The sequence below is a fragment of the Papaver somniferum genome, chromosome 3 (genome assembly GCF_003573695.1).
Source record: "Papaver somniferum cultivar HN1 chromosome 3, ASM357369v1, whole genome shotgun sequence".
NCBI classification, from domain to species: domain Eukaryota; kingdom Viridiplantae; phylum Streptophyta; class Magnoliopsida; order Ranunculales; family Papaveraceae; genus Papaver; species Papaver somniferum.
The window spans coordinates 31,142,271-31,158,075 of NC_039360.1; positions in this window are offsets into that span (position 1 = coordinate 31,142,271).

Below are 15,805 nucleotides of genomic sequence, written 5' to 3' on the forward strand. Positions count from 1 at the left end.
CTAGCATAGGCTGCGTACCCAAATTTAGTTTGGATTTTGAACACAAAAGTGAAATCTGTGAAGAATCAAAATATGCTATAAAACCTTTTAGCACAAATGTTCAGAGTAATTCTAAGCCTTTAGAATTAATTCAGTTAGTCCTAGTTGACATGAGTTCAATCCAAAACCACTATGGTAAAAGATGGTTTATAACTTCGATAAATGATTGTACGAGGTACTATCTTGTATACTTGCTTAGGGATAAGGGTGATACCTTAGAAGACTTAATATGTATAAACTTGAAGTTGGAAACCAATTAGAAGCCTTGAACATAACAACCGTATCCTTAAGAAGATGATAATTGCCATGTTGATTATTTCAGGATTACCTGCGGCCTTGTGGGAGGAGGCAGTCCTCTTAACTAGTATATCCTGAATAGAGTATCTTTTTAAGGATCAGTTGAAACTCCATATGATTTATGGAAAGGTAGATGACCTTCTTATGAATGCGTCAAAGTGTGGGGGTGTTTGACTAAGATTGTAATTCCTCTTCATAAAATAACTAGATTGAAACAAAAGATGTTGATTGTGTCTTCATATAGGACACGCTGAGTATACTTCTACATATAGATTTTTGGTTGTGTGTTCTGATTTTTTCTGACTTTGGTGTGAATATTATTACAGAATCTAGGGATGCTGAGTTCTTTGAACATGTTTATTCTAAACATGTACCTCATTAGAGATGTGTTGTTGATTCCCTAGATTTATTTTCAAATAGTCAGAACTTATTTTAAAGCAAGATGAAGTTGATGTTGAGCCTAAGAGAAGTAAAACAATTAGACTTGAGACTTCTTATGAAACCGACTTCATAAAATACCTAGCTTAGTCTGAGCCCAGAGTTGTAAAGAATCCTTGACATCTACTGAAACCCCATTCTGGTAAGAAGCTTCATTTAGTGAAATGGACTCAGTCCGTCGAAACCAGACTTGGGAGATTACTAGTTTACCTCCAGGGAGTAAGACCATGGGATGTAAATGAGTCTTTAATAGGAAACGATAGGTAGATGGAACCGTGGAAAAATATTAAGCTAAGTTGGTAGCTAAAGGCTATAAACTAATAGAAGGTGTAGATTTCCTTGATTCTTATTCACTTATGACGAGAATTACTTCTGTTGAGATGCTAATTGATATTGCTCCCATAAACAACTTTGAGATACATCAGATGGATGTTAAGACAGCTTTTCTAAAACCGTGAATTATATAAAGAAATTTACATAGACCAACCTGAGGACTTTGTAGTTAAAGGTTATCAAGACAAAGTTTGTAAATTGAACGAATCTTTGTATGGTTTTAAAATAAGCACGTAAACAATGACATGGAAAATTTGATCATGTGATAATGTGTAGTGGATTTAAGTTAATGAATCTTACAAGTGTATTTACAAGTAACTTGTTAAGGATGCCTGTGTGATTGTATGCTTGTATGTTGATGATATTATTATACTTGATACAAACATAGATGTGATTAATTCCACTAAAAACATGCACTGAATGAGAACGTTGACTAGAAAGACTTAGGCTCTTTTGATGTAATCTTAGGGATGAGGATTTAGAAGATAATCAAACAAATTATAGTCTTAGTCGTTCTCATTATGTTGAATTTGTACTTATGAGATACAATCAGTCTGATTGTAAGCCCGCATGTACTCCATACGATTCTTCTTGTAGACTCGAGAAAAATAAGGGTAATGGAGTATCTTAACTTGCATACTCAAGAGTTATAGGATGTCTGATGAATTTAATGAACTGTAAGAGTCTATACATTGCCTATATTGTGAGTAAGTTAAGTATATATACTTGTAGTCCAGAACAAGAGCATTGGAATGCACTTAGTAGAGTATTATGGTACCTAAAATACTCTATTACCTTTTGTTTGATTTATGAAAGGTATCTTGTTGTCCTTGAGGGATTTTGTGATGCAAACTGGATAGATGACTCAGAGTAATCTAAGTCTACGAGTGGATATGTTTTCACTCTAGCAAGAGGGTTTGTTTTTGGAAGATTATCAGAAAAACATATATTTCTCAATTCATTATGGAGTATGAGAGTATTGTGTTAGATAAAGCACGAGAGGGGGCCGAGTGCCTAAGATGATTTTTAGAAGACATTCCTCTCTGGCATAGGCATGTGCCAGCTATATCTATACATTATGTTAGCCAAGCTATAATAGCTAAAGCTAAAAATAATTAATCTCAATCGGCGTTATTTCCATTGATTGGATAAAGTCCAAGGAGAATATCGCACAATCTTTGACGAAAGGTTTATCCAAAGAGATAGTTAGAAATGCATTGAGGGGGATGGGGCTTAAGATCATAAATTAAACTTGCCATGAAGGATACTCAACCTTGCTGACTGGAGATCCCAAGATCAAGGTTTCAAATGAGACAACTAATTTGTGGTGGGTAAAAGTAAACACTATCAGACGATTTCATTCTCTGTCCCTTCCTTATGGTGTAGACATGATAGTGTGACTGCATGTGAAGGATGACTTTTAAGAAGTCTTAATGAGTTCTATAGTTTCAACTTAAGATTAAAGTGGGGTGTAGCAGTAACACTCTTTATGGAAACTCACCTATCTGTGAGGAAGTGAGGACGCTTCCTATGAGAAAATGATCTTTGATTCTCTAGAGCATTCTGAGAAACAGGATATGTCCAGGGACAAATTGGACAAAATGGCATGAGCTTAGCAACAACCTTGGACATATCATCCGTGGTTGTTATCGTGAATTACATCAAACGCTAGCAGTTCAATACATAGTTCACTGTCTCTAGCAAGTAATTCCGGTAATATCTCACTAAGCAAAGGTTCAAGACCTCATGGACACCTCTGCCTAAAATGGTATTTCCTGTGTTTTTTATGTGATTTTCGTTTTGATGGTTTTGGTATTACTGGAACTTATGACCTAAGGGTCACTAAGGGTTCACTAGTTCATGATTTTTCACTTTGGTGAAAGGAACCTTTAGTCTCACTTGTGAGGAACTAAAGATGAAAGCTCTCTATACTATATGATTTTTGCAATCCATATTATGACCCTGGGGTCAACACACTGTTGTGTGAGGGAGATGATGTTGGAATGGCTAGTATGACTTCAACATACACGATATGTCTGTCTGTTCAGTCAGTTTGGGTCGTGAGATTGGGTTGTTGATTTACCAAGATCTATTTTTTTCGTGTTTTATTGAGTTTTTATTCATGTGGGAGATTGTTGGAAAACGATTAATAAAATATGATTTTTTGAAGTTTTAATTAAAGTTATAATTTATTGTTTTCTTTTGTGAATGAAAAACTTATTAGTCCCACACCGTGGATTTTCCACTTTTTAGTTGTTTTAAGAGACTATATAAGCTTTTTAGTCCCACATCGGGGGCTTTTTAAGTTGTATTATTCCATTATATAAAGAAATTCACTACTTTTGTAAAATCAATGGGAAAGGGGATTGTCCTATTTTTAGAGAGACACCCCCAAGGGAAAATATTTTATAGTGATTTCTTTAACGTTCACGATTTTCCTTAAGTGTTTTTTCGGAGTTGTCAAGCTCAAATTGAGCATCTACTACATATGTTAGTAGTAGGTGTAGTAGGGTGTTTTATCTTGGAGATATCCGTCCTGTGAGGGCTATAGCATCACTCTTGAGTGTATCCGGGCGCTAATGTCTTAAGGGAAGCGTGTTGAACACGTGACTCACTCTGTTTTTTTTTCCAAAGTTTTGCCATGTTGCTGTTGCGGAGATTTGGGGAGCTCGTCCGTTTCATCAAATCGATCACTTCCATTATAAAGGAGCTAATTATCAATAACTTTTGCTTATTGATTTTTCCTTGTTTTTGATTATGGCACCCAACAATCTTAAGACATTAACGCCCGGCAAGGAAGATTGGACCATTTTCAATTGGAGAAAAGATAAATGATAATGCTTATTGACTCAACTTACCAAGCTCAATTCGTACACCCGACGTCTTTAATGTTAAGCACTTGGTTCCATATTGGGGTGACAATGCTATGGATGAAGAGATGGACAATTCGAGGGCGAATTTCACTTAAGGTGGGAAGATGCATAATGGTATTTCATATAAACCATTTATGCCCTTTTATTTCGTATTTACTCTTTTACCCCCTTCTTTCCCTTATTTCCTACCTTTGTCCTTTTTGTTTACTATTTATTGTTTAAACCCTAGATCTTCTAGTTGGGAAGTTTGGTTTTGTTTAGAAAGTGGTGTAAGAAACCTAAATCCTTCCTAAGAGAAGAGCCTCCAACACTTTATTATTTCCAATTTGTAATTGGGTAGAAATTTCAATTTGTAAGAACTGGGTAGAAATTTGAAGATTATTAGAGAAGAACCTCAAATCTTTGTATCTTCTTTGTTCCAAAGGTAGAAGAAGCATCATTTGAAGGTTGGTTACTTTTATTTCATGGAGTTTTGTTATAATTTAACATCCAATTTCAATTATAAGTATTACTTTACATTACAAATGAACCAACATTTGGTAGCAGCTAATGCCATTGAAATGGAATTCAGATCACCTTTCAGACACTTGTTATACATTCAAAGAGGAGAGATTAAAAAGTACTCCCTGACATGGCATTGGATGCAACTGCCATACTGCTTTTGCATATTTGCATTCAAAAAATAAATAAAAAGTTGTTTCTTCCTGGCAGAAGACATTGTTAGGCCGATAAGAAGATTGAAAATGAGTTTTCAGCAAGGAGACAATATCCCCAGAATTAGTCTAAACATGTTACCCGGAGGGGCCCGTAAGCGCATAATCCTGTTCACTCTAAATCAATTAGCTGCAGCCCTCTGAAAAAATCTTATATTTCGGTCGCCCAACTTGATAAAATTGTCTCTAGTTTTTTCCTTCATGAAGTCCTCTTCAATGCCGTACCATCTGATCGATTATATCAGCATCTCTTCCCACTCTTAAGTCACAAGGAGATTTGACGATTATTTTTTTGTACATTCCCCTGAAATGTGATCCTTGGAATACCCCCAGTTGATATTCCAGCAAATAGTCAGTCCTTTCACTATAATGACCCGATTGGATATCGATGGGAATATTTACCTGTTTTTCATTGGATCCGACTGGATTTGTCGCCTGTCAATTTAATTCACTGAAAATGTAAATATCATACTCCCTCCGTCCCTAACTAGTTCAGCTATTTGGTTTTAAATTTTGTCCCACAAATAGATGAGCTATTTCACTAATCAATGAGGTATTTCTAAAACTACCCTTTTAATTGATTATTGTTACTATAAAAAATATGTATAATTTGATAGTTATGTTTATATTTGTTATGTAGGTGTTTTAAAATGTTATTTAACGGTATAAAGTTTACAAAAAACCGTGGTATAGTTTAAGAGATAAATCATTTCGAAATTTTACAAGTTATTATCCACAAAGACATACTTGTAAAAAATACTTAAACATACTCCCTTTATTTTCTTACCTTAACAATTGTGCAAACTACAAACGGCTCAACTAATTAGGGCCGGAGGGAGTATATCGCATACCAAGTATTTGTGCGATATTTAAATGTTCAGTCTCCCAGTTAGCAGACGATTTAATTGTGTCCCCAGATGATAGCAAGGAGCAAGATGCTGAACTAAAGAATGCATGTTTTATGATTACAATTTGAACTTGTGTCAGGGGTCTCAACTATCAAAGCAAATTATAAGTAGAGTGCAATTGTTCGAGTTAGTAAGACTCGCAATGGATCTGAATGGCTGCAGCTACGTTTCTTTTTCCGTTACATACCTAGCATTCCGTCAGGCAGCAAACCAGAAGAGTGTGACTCAGCGGGTGCTCGGGAGTTAGTACTTCAAAGACCACCTCAAAATGATTTAAGTACTTGGAAGTGGAAATACTGCTTCAAAGGTGGTCTGTTGATTCTCATGACTTGGGGAAATAAGCATATTGTTGTTGTGAGAGGCTGAACCAGGATCGGAGGCATGAGAAAGAAAGAAAAAAAATCCATTCTAGCAGGCAATAAATCGAAGGACGAAACGGTGTTGCCGCCATTAGAGGCAGATGAAAATGAAAGGATCCGTAGTAGCAAATAATAATTAGAAGCAAGAGTTTATTAGATATTCCATAAATAATATTTGGAAATCAATATCAAATGGGAGCAGTTCAATGGTTCATACCTGACTCCACCGGCGACTGGTGCACCGTTAAAACTAATTTGCCTGTTTCACTCCTTATACCATCCAAGTATACGATATAATTGGAATAAGCTCCATATAAAATTTATAACTTCGTATAGTAGGCTTGTTAGTAATCATGAATGATATTAGTTCCATTCTTGGAAAAAAGATACTACCACTTTTCGATTTTAGTATCCCTTTTGTATCGCTTTTGCAGATAATCGGATGGAGTGTAATTATTACAACACAATTAAAAGATCAATAAAACTCTAGATATTATTAATGAATATCTCCCACCTGGAATACCAGTGGAAATGTATCTATAGATCTTGGAGTTCGTAAATATAAGTTTACATTGAAAACAGTATATTACAGGTCTCTTAGCTGTACTACAAACAAGATTACTATTGAGTATAGGATCTTACGTACTTCATGCATGACACTTCATAATTTCAAAAGCTTTAGTGCTTTAGTAACTAAGTTTACTATGGAATAACAAGGCAGACAGGCAGCAAGTTGTTAGCTAAAGCAAAACCTGTCATTGAACATCAATATACAGGAAAGCTACTACATATCGTTATTAGGCTATTAAGCAGCAGGTGCCACATCTGCTCCATCGTCGTCGTCATCGTCATCGTCACCGTCGTCGTCGTTCTCTCGATGATTTCCCCCCCATACGATGTTATCACCACCACAAACTCGGTCGATGATGACTTCATCGTCAAAAATCTTGCTGCCCTTCAATACTACAACCATAATATGGTAGCAGTTGAAGATTTGAAGATAATGAAATCACAAACACTCGTCTCAATGACTTGTAATACAACCTTAGTTACTTCCCTTCTATATATACACAAATTCTTCGTGCAAATGAAAAGAACTAGTCAAGGGTTAATGATATTCCTTTTGCTTTTTATCTTGTTTTATGAAGGGTAATGCAGTAGCCTGTGATGTGGTGGGTCATTAGGAAATAGAAGTTAGTGAGTGAATAGCTACAGTCCATATGTTTTGCCAGCTTAGGCTTGGCCTATGGAGGCTGTTTGCATAACACATTACTACACGCACAAGGAACAGTCCATGCACACTCTCAGTTTGTACGTATTGCCACTCTTACAAAAGGAAAACTACATTCTTGCGTTGCATGCACTTATATGTTGTGTCTCTGTCAAGTACGATGGTCAATGTCAGTCAACTTGGTCAACGTAGGCCAACTTCGACTATCAAACTCACTGTGAGGCTCAAGGACAACATCAGCCCCGGTTGGGATTGTTTTTTTTCTAACGCGCTTTTGGAGAGAAGGGTTTTAGATATGTTTATAAAAGCTATTCAGCATTAGTTTTTAAAAACTGGGAAAACAGAAATTGTGGACCCACGTAATTTTATTTAATTGATTGTCTATTTTAATCTTGTTATTATAAAGACAAGTTTTACTCTTAAATATTTTTGACAGTTAACATTATATTTTTAACTCTTATTTTATTTTTCTATTTTTAATTTTTCATTTGAAAAAATAAAAAATAAAAAAAATAATATTTTTTAAACCAACCATAATCATAAAATGCTTTAATAGTATTTTTTAACATTACATGGGTCTCGCCGTTTGCAGGTGGTGGAGCTCATAATTTTACACCAGGTCAATCTTTAGAGCAATTACTCGTAAATGTATGACGTACTTGGATACATGCACTTTTCTTGGTTATGGCTTCTGTGTTTTTGCTTTTATCACTTTAGGTGAACTTAGTGATGAGGCTGTGGTTTTATGAAGAGATTTAGGAATTGTTTGTCGAATCATGATATAAATGACAAGGTATGAAGGTCTCTTTTTCATAGGTTAGGTATTCTTATTCAAAAAGGTGTGGGAGTCTTTACCGATCAAAAAAAAAAGGGTGTGGAGCACAGCTTGTTGCGAGACTCCCAACCAACTTCTTGTAAAAACTTTATTTTGCTCGTTCTTTATAAATAAAGTTGTTTTTTTATCAAAAATAAAATAAAATAATAAAATAAATATTACTTATACTCCCTCCGTCCCTAATTAGTTGAGTCATTTGTAGTTTGCACAATTATTAAGGCAAGGAAAGAAGGGGAGTATGTTTAAGTATTTTTTTACAAGTATGCTCTTATGGATAATAACTTGTAAAACTTCGAAATGATTTATCTCTTTAACTATATCACGGTTTTTCGTAAACTTTATACCGTTGAAAAGCATTTTAAGACACCTACGTAACGAATACAAATTTGTCTATCAAATTATACATATATCTTATAGTAACAATAATCAATTAAAAAGGTAGTTTTAGAAATTTCTCCTTGAAAATGGCTCATCTATTTGTGGGACAAAATTTGAAACCAAATAGCTCAATTAATTAGGGACGGAGGGAGAATTTTATTAAATATATTAAATTTAGAAATATAATTCATTATAATAAAATTGTATTTAAAACCAATAATTAAAATATGTCTATTTTCGTCATTAACTACATCACCGGCACTTTAAATACCAGTTTACCAAACAGAATTTACAGTTTTTTAACCTGACTAAATTGGGGCCTACAATGCAGGACAAAAAAGGTCATTGAAAGGTAAAAAAACAAACCCTTATCCAATTATTTTAAAAAATGGCTAATTTACCCCTTGATTAATTAGCATTGATCGGGTAATTAATTGTTGTTTAATCAAATTAAACTAGAAATTAACCAATCTTGATTCTTCATCAAAACGTGATTTTTTTTTTTTTTTTTTTTTTTTTTAAAACTCGTCCAGAATCGGTGGATGTTCAGGCTCACATAAACCGATTGTAAGAATCGGTTTATAATACTTAAAACATAGACCGATTGTAAAATTTATGAGTTTTTCTGTGATTCTTTTTCGCCAGAATCGGTTTATGTTAATGCCCACATAAACCGATTGTTAATCTATGCATTTCTTCGACTATTTTGCTCATAACTTCTTCATCCGATGTCGGAATGACCTCATTCTTTTTGCGTCCAATTCCAAATTTCATGCTCTATAATATAAAGATAAAAATTTTAAGATTTTTGCAAAAATTCAAACATGGTTAATGAATCGGTTGATGTGTACATCATCATAAACCAATTGTGGTTGACGTCCATCACATCAACCCAGAATCGATTTATGTAGGTATACCATATCTACCGATTTTGGGGAACATCAATAACAATCGTTTTATGTAGACCCTTAAATAATCCGATTGTGGGCATAACAGTTAAGAAATCAAAGGTTGTACAATCGAGTTATGTGGACATACATGTAATCCGATTCTAACAAAAAAAAAGGCTCTCTTCCATACCAGAATCGGGCTATGTGGACATTAACATAGAACGATTCTGGTTCAGTATTTCCAACCAGAATACACATTCAGTATAATCGGTCTTTGTGGGCATGTACAAAATCCGTTTCTAAATAAAATCGGTTCATAAGTACATTGACGTAAACCGATTCTAATAAACCCAGAACACTTTGATTTCAAAAAAATCGAATTTTGAGTGATTTCATGTTGCTAAAACCTAATTTAGGGGATTGGGTTGCTAAAAAAGTACTTGATTCGTGCCATTTCATCTGCTTCTATGACAATTGAAGATGGTTCGTATAGGGGAGAAGAAGAGGAGAAGAATCGGTTGGAGATGGAGATGGAAATGAGTTTGATTTTGATTTAAGTTTTCAGTTTTATGATTTTGATTTTGATTTTAGTTTTGATTTTGATTTAAGTTTTTAGTTTTATTATTAGGATTTAATGGGGATACATTTGTAGTATTAGTATTTGATAAAGGGTAAGTTGGTAGTTTCATCTCTTAATAATCTTTTTTTGTCCAGTAGTGTAGGCCCAAATTAATTGGCGTATGCCCCAATTTAGCCAGGTTTGTTAATTGCACATTGTTTTTTAAATTATAGTTTATCAAACGTCATGCCAATTTATTTCCACAGCACATCACAGCAACTCACTAGACAACAGAAAAACACTTTTCTAAAACTCAAAGCAATACCAACTAGTCTATAGATAGTTTTTGAGATGGCAGCTGCAAGCCCGTAATCCTGGATGTACACATAGATGGTGTATTTTGATATGCAGAAGTGATAATGTTAGAGAACTGCCCAGTTGAACCCCCTAGCGTTGGTATGTCAAGTTAGTTGTCAATTTTAGTTGCGAAAATACATTCTTGGTTTAGCATACTAAAGATAGTTTCGGACTAGATTAGGTCTAAGAAGTTGAATCGACGCTATCCTTAAAGGATGAAGATTGAAGACTACAAGAAGACATCAACAAGTACTTCATCAACAAAGGTATGTGATTGATTTCATTTGGATTCTTATTCAATTCTACCTTTCTAATCTATTAAGATAAATGCTCACTCTATGGAACAATTCCAATGAGGGTAAATGTAAATTTATGTATATATACTTGAGGTTATTTGATTCATGACCTTGGAGACAATAACCTTTATCCTTATAAAGAATCTTATGTTATAGTGAATGAGATTATGAATCCAACAAGTCAAGAATCACTCAATTCCGAGTTATAACGATGAAGAAGAGTGATTTATTAAAGTAACAATTATAAATGTTGTTGTAATTGTTACAGTTCGTTAGTAGGAAACAATCCATGGGCTTCTAACAGTTCACGGACTTGGGCCCAATTACGTGACTAGAAGTCTTTTTTAGTCAAATTGGTGATGTTTCCTTATCTAGGCAAGTTGGATATTAATCCAAACATATTTGATTACCATATTAAAGTGTTTGTGATAACTTTAAATTCTTTCCTAAGTTAAAATGTGATTTATTCACACAAATACAATATTTGCTAATTAATTATTTATTTAATTATTTTGGCAAGAGTTGTAACTTAGGAAAGACTCCCAAAATTAGGAGTGTCTTGAAAAGGGAAAATAGCTTTGCTTATTTTTCAAGCTATGTTTCACTATAAATAAGGGTTCATGAGTGCTACACATTTTTCATCCCCATTGGAAAATTGGTGTAAGCTTTGCAGGTTGTTTCCATGTCTTCTTCTCTTCGTGAACAAGAGTGAGATAAACGTCTTTGCATTAGGGATCACAAAGTTGTTGATACAAAACCATTCAAGAGTTGTTGATCATAAACCCTAGACTTGATAGATTTCAGTTCTCGATCGTATACCAACACTTGTTAGTCGAAATCAGAAGCTAGAAAGAAAACTTCGATTAAGGTATCTCGTAAAAATCCTTAAGAAATTTTAAACAAGATATCTCTAGATTTATCTAGTTGTTCTTGTTGTCGAATTATTAGGGTTTTCTTAAATTGGAAATTGATCTTTGGAATCGCTCAAATTCACTTACGGAAATCAGTTCAAGGATTCCTTGTGTGTACGTATACTGATTGTAAGTTAAAACCCTAATATAAAGGTTTGTTTTGATATTACTTTTACCTAGTAATTGTTTATATCAAAATAAACACAAGATTTTCAAAACATTGATTTACATCTAAAGGGAAATCAAGTCGGTGTTTTGTGCAAACAAAAAATCGAATCGTATCAATCGTGTTGATGTATCTTCTAAAGAGAACCTTGGGTTCTGCTAGAATATTTACAAGGAGAATTCCAAAATACAATCGGCGTTGTGCTAGGAGTTTTATTGAGTGCTTGAATACAGCTGAAGCAGGTATTACATCTAGTCCGAATAGGTAGTAGGAAATTGGTGTAACAACTTATAATCAGTGTGTATTCATTCTGGACTAGGTCCCGGGGTTTTTCTGCATTTGCGGTTTCCTCGTTAACAAAATTTCTGGTGTCTGTGTTATTTCTTTTCCGCATTATGTTTTATTTATATAATTGAAACAATACAGGTTGTACGTTAATAAATCATAGTTATTAAATCCGACCTTGTTTGTTGGATAAGACTTGATTGATCTTGAACAATTGATTTTGTTATTTTCACATTGTTAGACTAGTTCGGACTAACCCTGTTTCAAGTGGACACCGTGTTGAAATATTCCTTTAGTGATTGTTTCTTAAAGAGGTTTATACACGGGGGATATTGAATAGGTTGTGATTAACACAAAAGTTTTTGGTTCAAGAACTTTACACTAAAATCAGGTTTACGGACTTGCTTCTGTTTAACCATTGATTGTGTTGAGTAAGAGATAAACTCTTTAGTATTATTCTTTGATTCAATTTTCACTCTCGGAATATTATTAAAGTTTATTCCATACATATTGCTAAGTAAAATATTGGGTGTGGTTGTTAGACCCCCACTTTTCCAATTGGTATCAGAGCAGGCAAACATGCTAAGACCTTATCAGTCTGTGTTTGAAGCAATCTGATTATTATGGATAGAAGTGCTATCTCTATAAACGTACCGCTAGTCTTCGATGGCACGAACTATTTATGGTGGAAAATTGTTGTGTGTTCGTTTATACAAGCGCGAGATTTTAAATCATGGGTTCGTATTGTTAATGGCTATGATCCTCGATCAGTTACAGTAGACGGTGTAACTGTTAAAAAGGATATTGGTGATTATAATGATCTTGAGATTCTTGTTGCAAAGAAAATTTTTGAAGGATTAAATGCTATCATCCATGCCATTATCCCAGATCTTCAGTACCACGTTACTACGTGTAATAAGTCTAAAGGTGTTTGGGATATCTTAGAAACCGTATTCGAAGGGAATGCCGCAGAAAAAGAAGCAAGACTTCAAAATCTAGCTTCTAACTGGGAAAACCTTCGCATGTCTGATGATGAAACCTTTGATGAGTTTAACCTAAGACTTTCTCAAATAGCTAATGCCCCATACTCATTAGGAAGAACTATTTCAGAAAAAGATATTGTGTGCAAAATTATCAGGTCGCTACCATCAAGATACGAGTCTAAGAAACATGCCATTGAAGAAGGAAACGATCTTTCTATACTCTCCAGAAATACTCTTGCTGGAAAGTTAAAGATCTTTGATAATGAACACACATCTAGAAAAGAGGTGATTTCTCTTAAAGATGCAAACAATTCTGAATCCTCTAAGGATAAATCCGGTTCTCCAGTTACTAAGGATGTTACTCCACGACAATTTAGAAAATTCTTGAGAGACATGAAAAAGAGTTTTTATAAAAGTGCAACATCTCTTAAGGATGATGTATATTGTTATAACTGTCATGGTTTCTGGCACTTGTCTTCAGTATGTCCTAGCTGGAGACATAGACAATCATCATATACAACAGATTTGCCTACACTTGATGATGGACCGGAATTTTATAATCCCTAAGAGTTGGCAGGCGAGGTTGCGTTAGCTTATGGAAAATTCTTTCGGATACTGATTCTGATTCTGACGAAGAAGTGTTCCATGCTGATCCAGTTGCTAATAATCTTCTTAAAGAATGTCATCGGAAACTTTCGGAAGCTAATTAAATGCACCATTTCCAGTGAGAAAGTTAAATATGACAGACTTCGTAGTTGGAATAAATACTTGCAAGACCAACTTGATTCTAGTGGTGCAAGAGATTATCTCAAAAAAATACGAAAGCTTAAAGAAGAAATTGCCGAAGGTCGTGATCGGGAAATTATTCTTCAAGCAAAGCTAGATAACTTGGAGAACATTGAGATGAACTTGTTATTTGATTCAGAAAAAGAAGATATCAAAGTTCAATGTGAATCATCCAAGAATGATCTAGTTATTGCGTTTGACAAGGTCAAAAGTTTGGAAGAAGAAAACTCGAGCTTAAAAGAGAGTTTGTCTAGAAATAGCAGCTCAGATAAATTAACCTCAATATTGGGAGCATGTAGAATTCATCGTGATACACGAGGATTTGGCTATGAAGGAATAGACGCTCCTAGTATTTGCAAAGAGGTAAAATTTGTCAAATCTAAAGATTCTTCTCAACCAAAACCTTCTACGGTTGACAAAAATAAACTATCTCTATCAACTGCTGCTAACGAAAAGAGAAAATCTTTTCAAGTTCCAAAGCAAGCACATAAACATTCAGGTAATGCTAAACATAACTTTTTCCATTATACTAAACATTGTTTTTATTGTGGAAAACCAGGTCACTTGCAGATATCTTAAACGAGATAAAATCAGATCCAATTCTGTTAAGATGACAAGATCTGATGTTCCAAACTGGAGAAAAACTGAGTCTCATAATACCAGTTCTTCTAGTATTCCCTCCAAGAAATTTCATAATTATATTGGGGAGAAAAAGAAATATGTTGCTCCAAAAGCTACTCAGAAAATGGGTACCAAAGAAGATCAATAAAGCAACGAGTACTATAAGAAGGATGTCCTGGACAAGAGTTAGACAAGGGATAACATCTTAAAAAGGTATGAAACAGTTATTGAAAGTTTCGAGGAAGTTTTTAAATTCCTAGAATCCGTGTATGATTTTGTTTCGAATATCTGTGGTGAGCAAGATTTTGTTCACCTCAACACAACCTGATTGTGTTGGAAGTGCATCCTCACCAAGAAGCCCTAATACATGCGGTGAGGATTGCAAAAGAATTGGAGTGAACATATTGTGTTGGGTAATTTTTGAATATGTAGAACAATTTATTATTTCAAGATGAGTCTATCTCGCCTATCTATTTCTCTAAATATGTGTTGGTAAGCTTTCACTTTAACCAAGTTCATCTTTACCTAGTGACGAAAGTCATGTTATGTTTCAATCACTTTGAAAATTGCTCTGACGAAAAATAGTTTGTGAATAACAACTATATAACGTTCTCTGAAAATGTTTCAATGATTGAAATGAGAGTTTATATTATATAACCATTGATGGATATAAGCATTGTTTTGTGGAAACACATATATGTATAAGTCTTATTCCTTGAACCAAAGTTTGCGAACTTTGTTGATCAAGAGAACCGGAAGTTTGCACTGTTTGCAAAATTAGTCCGCGAACTAGCGGAAGTTCTCGACCCGAGAATATCTGCTTGAGTTTGAGAACTCACTCAGCAAACTCAGTCCGCGAACTGATGATAGTTCTCGACCCGAAAATATTTGCTGGAGTTTGAAAACTCTTTCCGGGAAATTAAGTCCGCGAACCCAGTCCGCGAACTTGAGATAGTTATATCTAAAAACGATTGTTTGTGAACTCATGTTTATATAAACTAAGGAATGTTATTTGCAAACCGTGGCTATAAATTCATGAACCGATTCGAGTGAATCAAATCGTTTTTGCTTCAATTGTGTCTTGTGTAGTTACATAAGATTTCCTTGCAATTGAACAACTCTCTAACTAGTTCATTTGAGTCATTTGAACTAGTTATGGTTAAGATGAATATGATTAAATACCACGAGTATGATTCTTAATTACCTAACTTGATTTGTGATTAAAAATTCTTAAGCATAACAGGTTAGAAGCAATAATCAAAACCATTGGATGTTGGTTTTATTGTCAAAGAATCTTTTTCATACTCTTATGGTAACCATTCTTGGTGTAAATCCTTATGGAAAAGAGTTATTCTTCCTTCTAAGCATATCAATTCTTGTTTATACAAGTTTGTATCTTAGAAAAGATGATCACAATACTTGATCTTCATGATTACATATTGTGTATTATTACCATGAGATAGTTCTATTGTTAGTAACATGATCTCATGAGAGACTTTCAATGATTAGTTCTTAGTTCATATCTCCTTGTGGGGTTTCTAAAATCC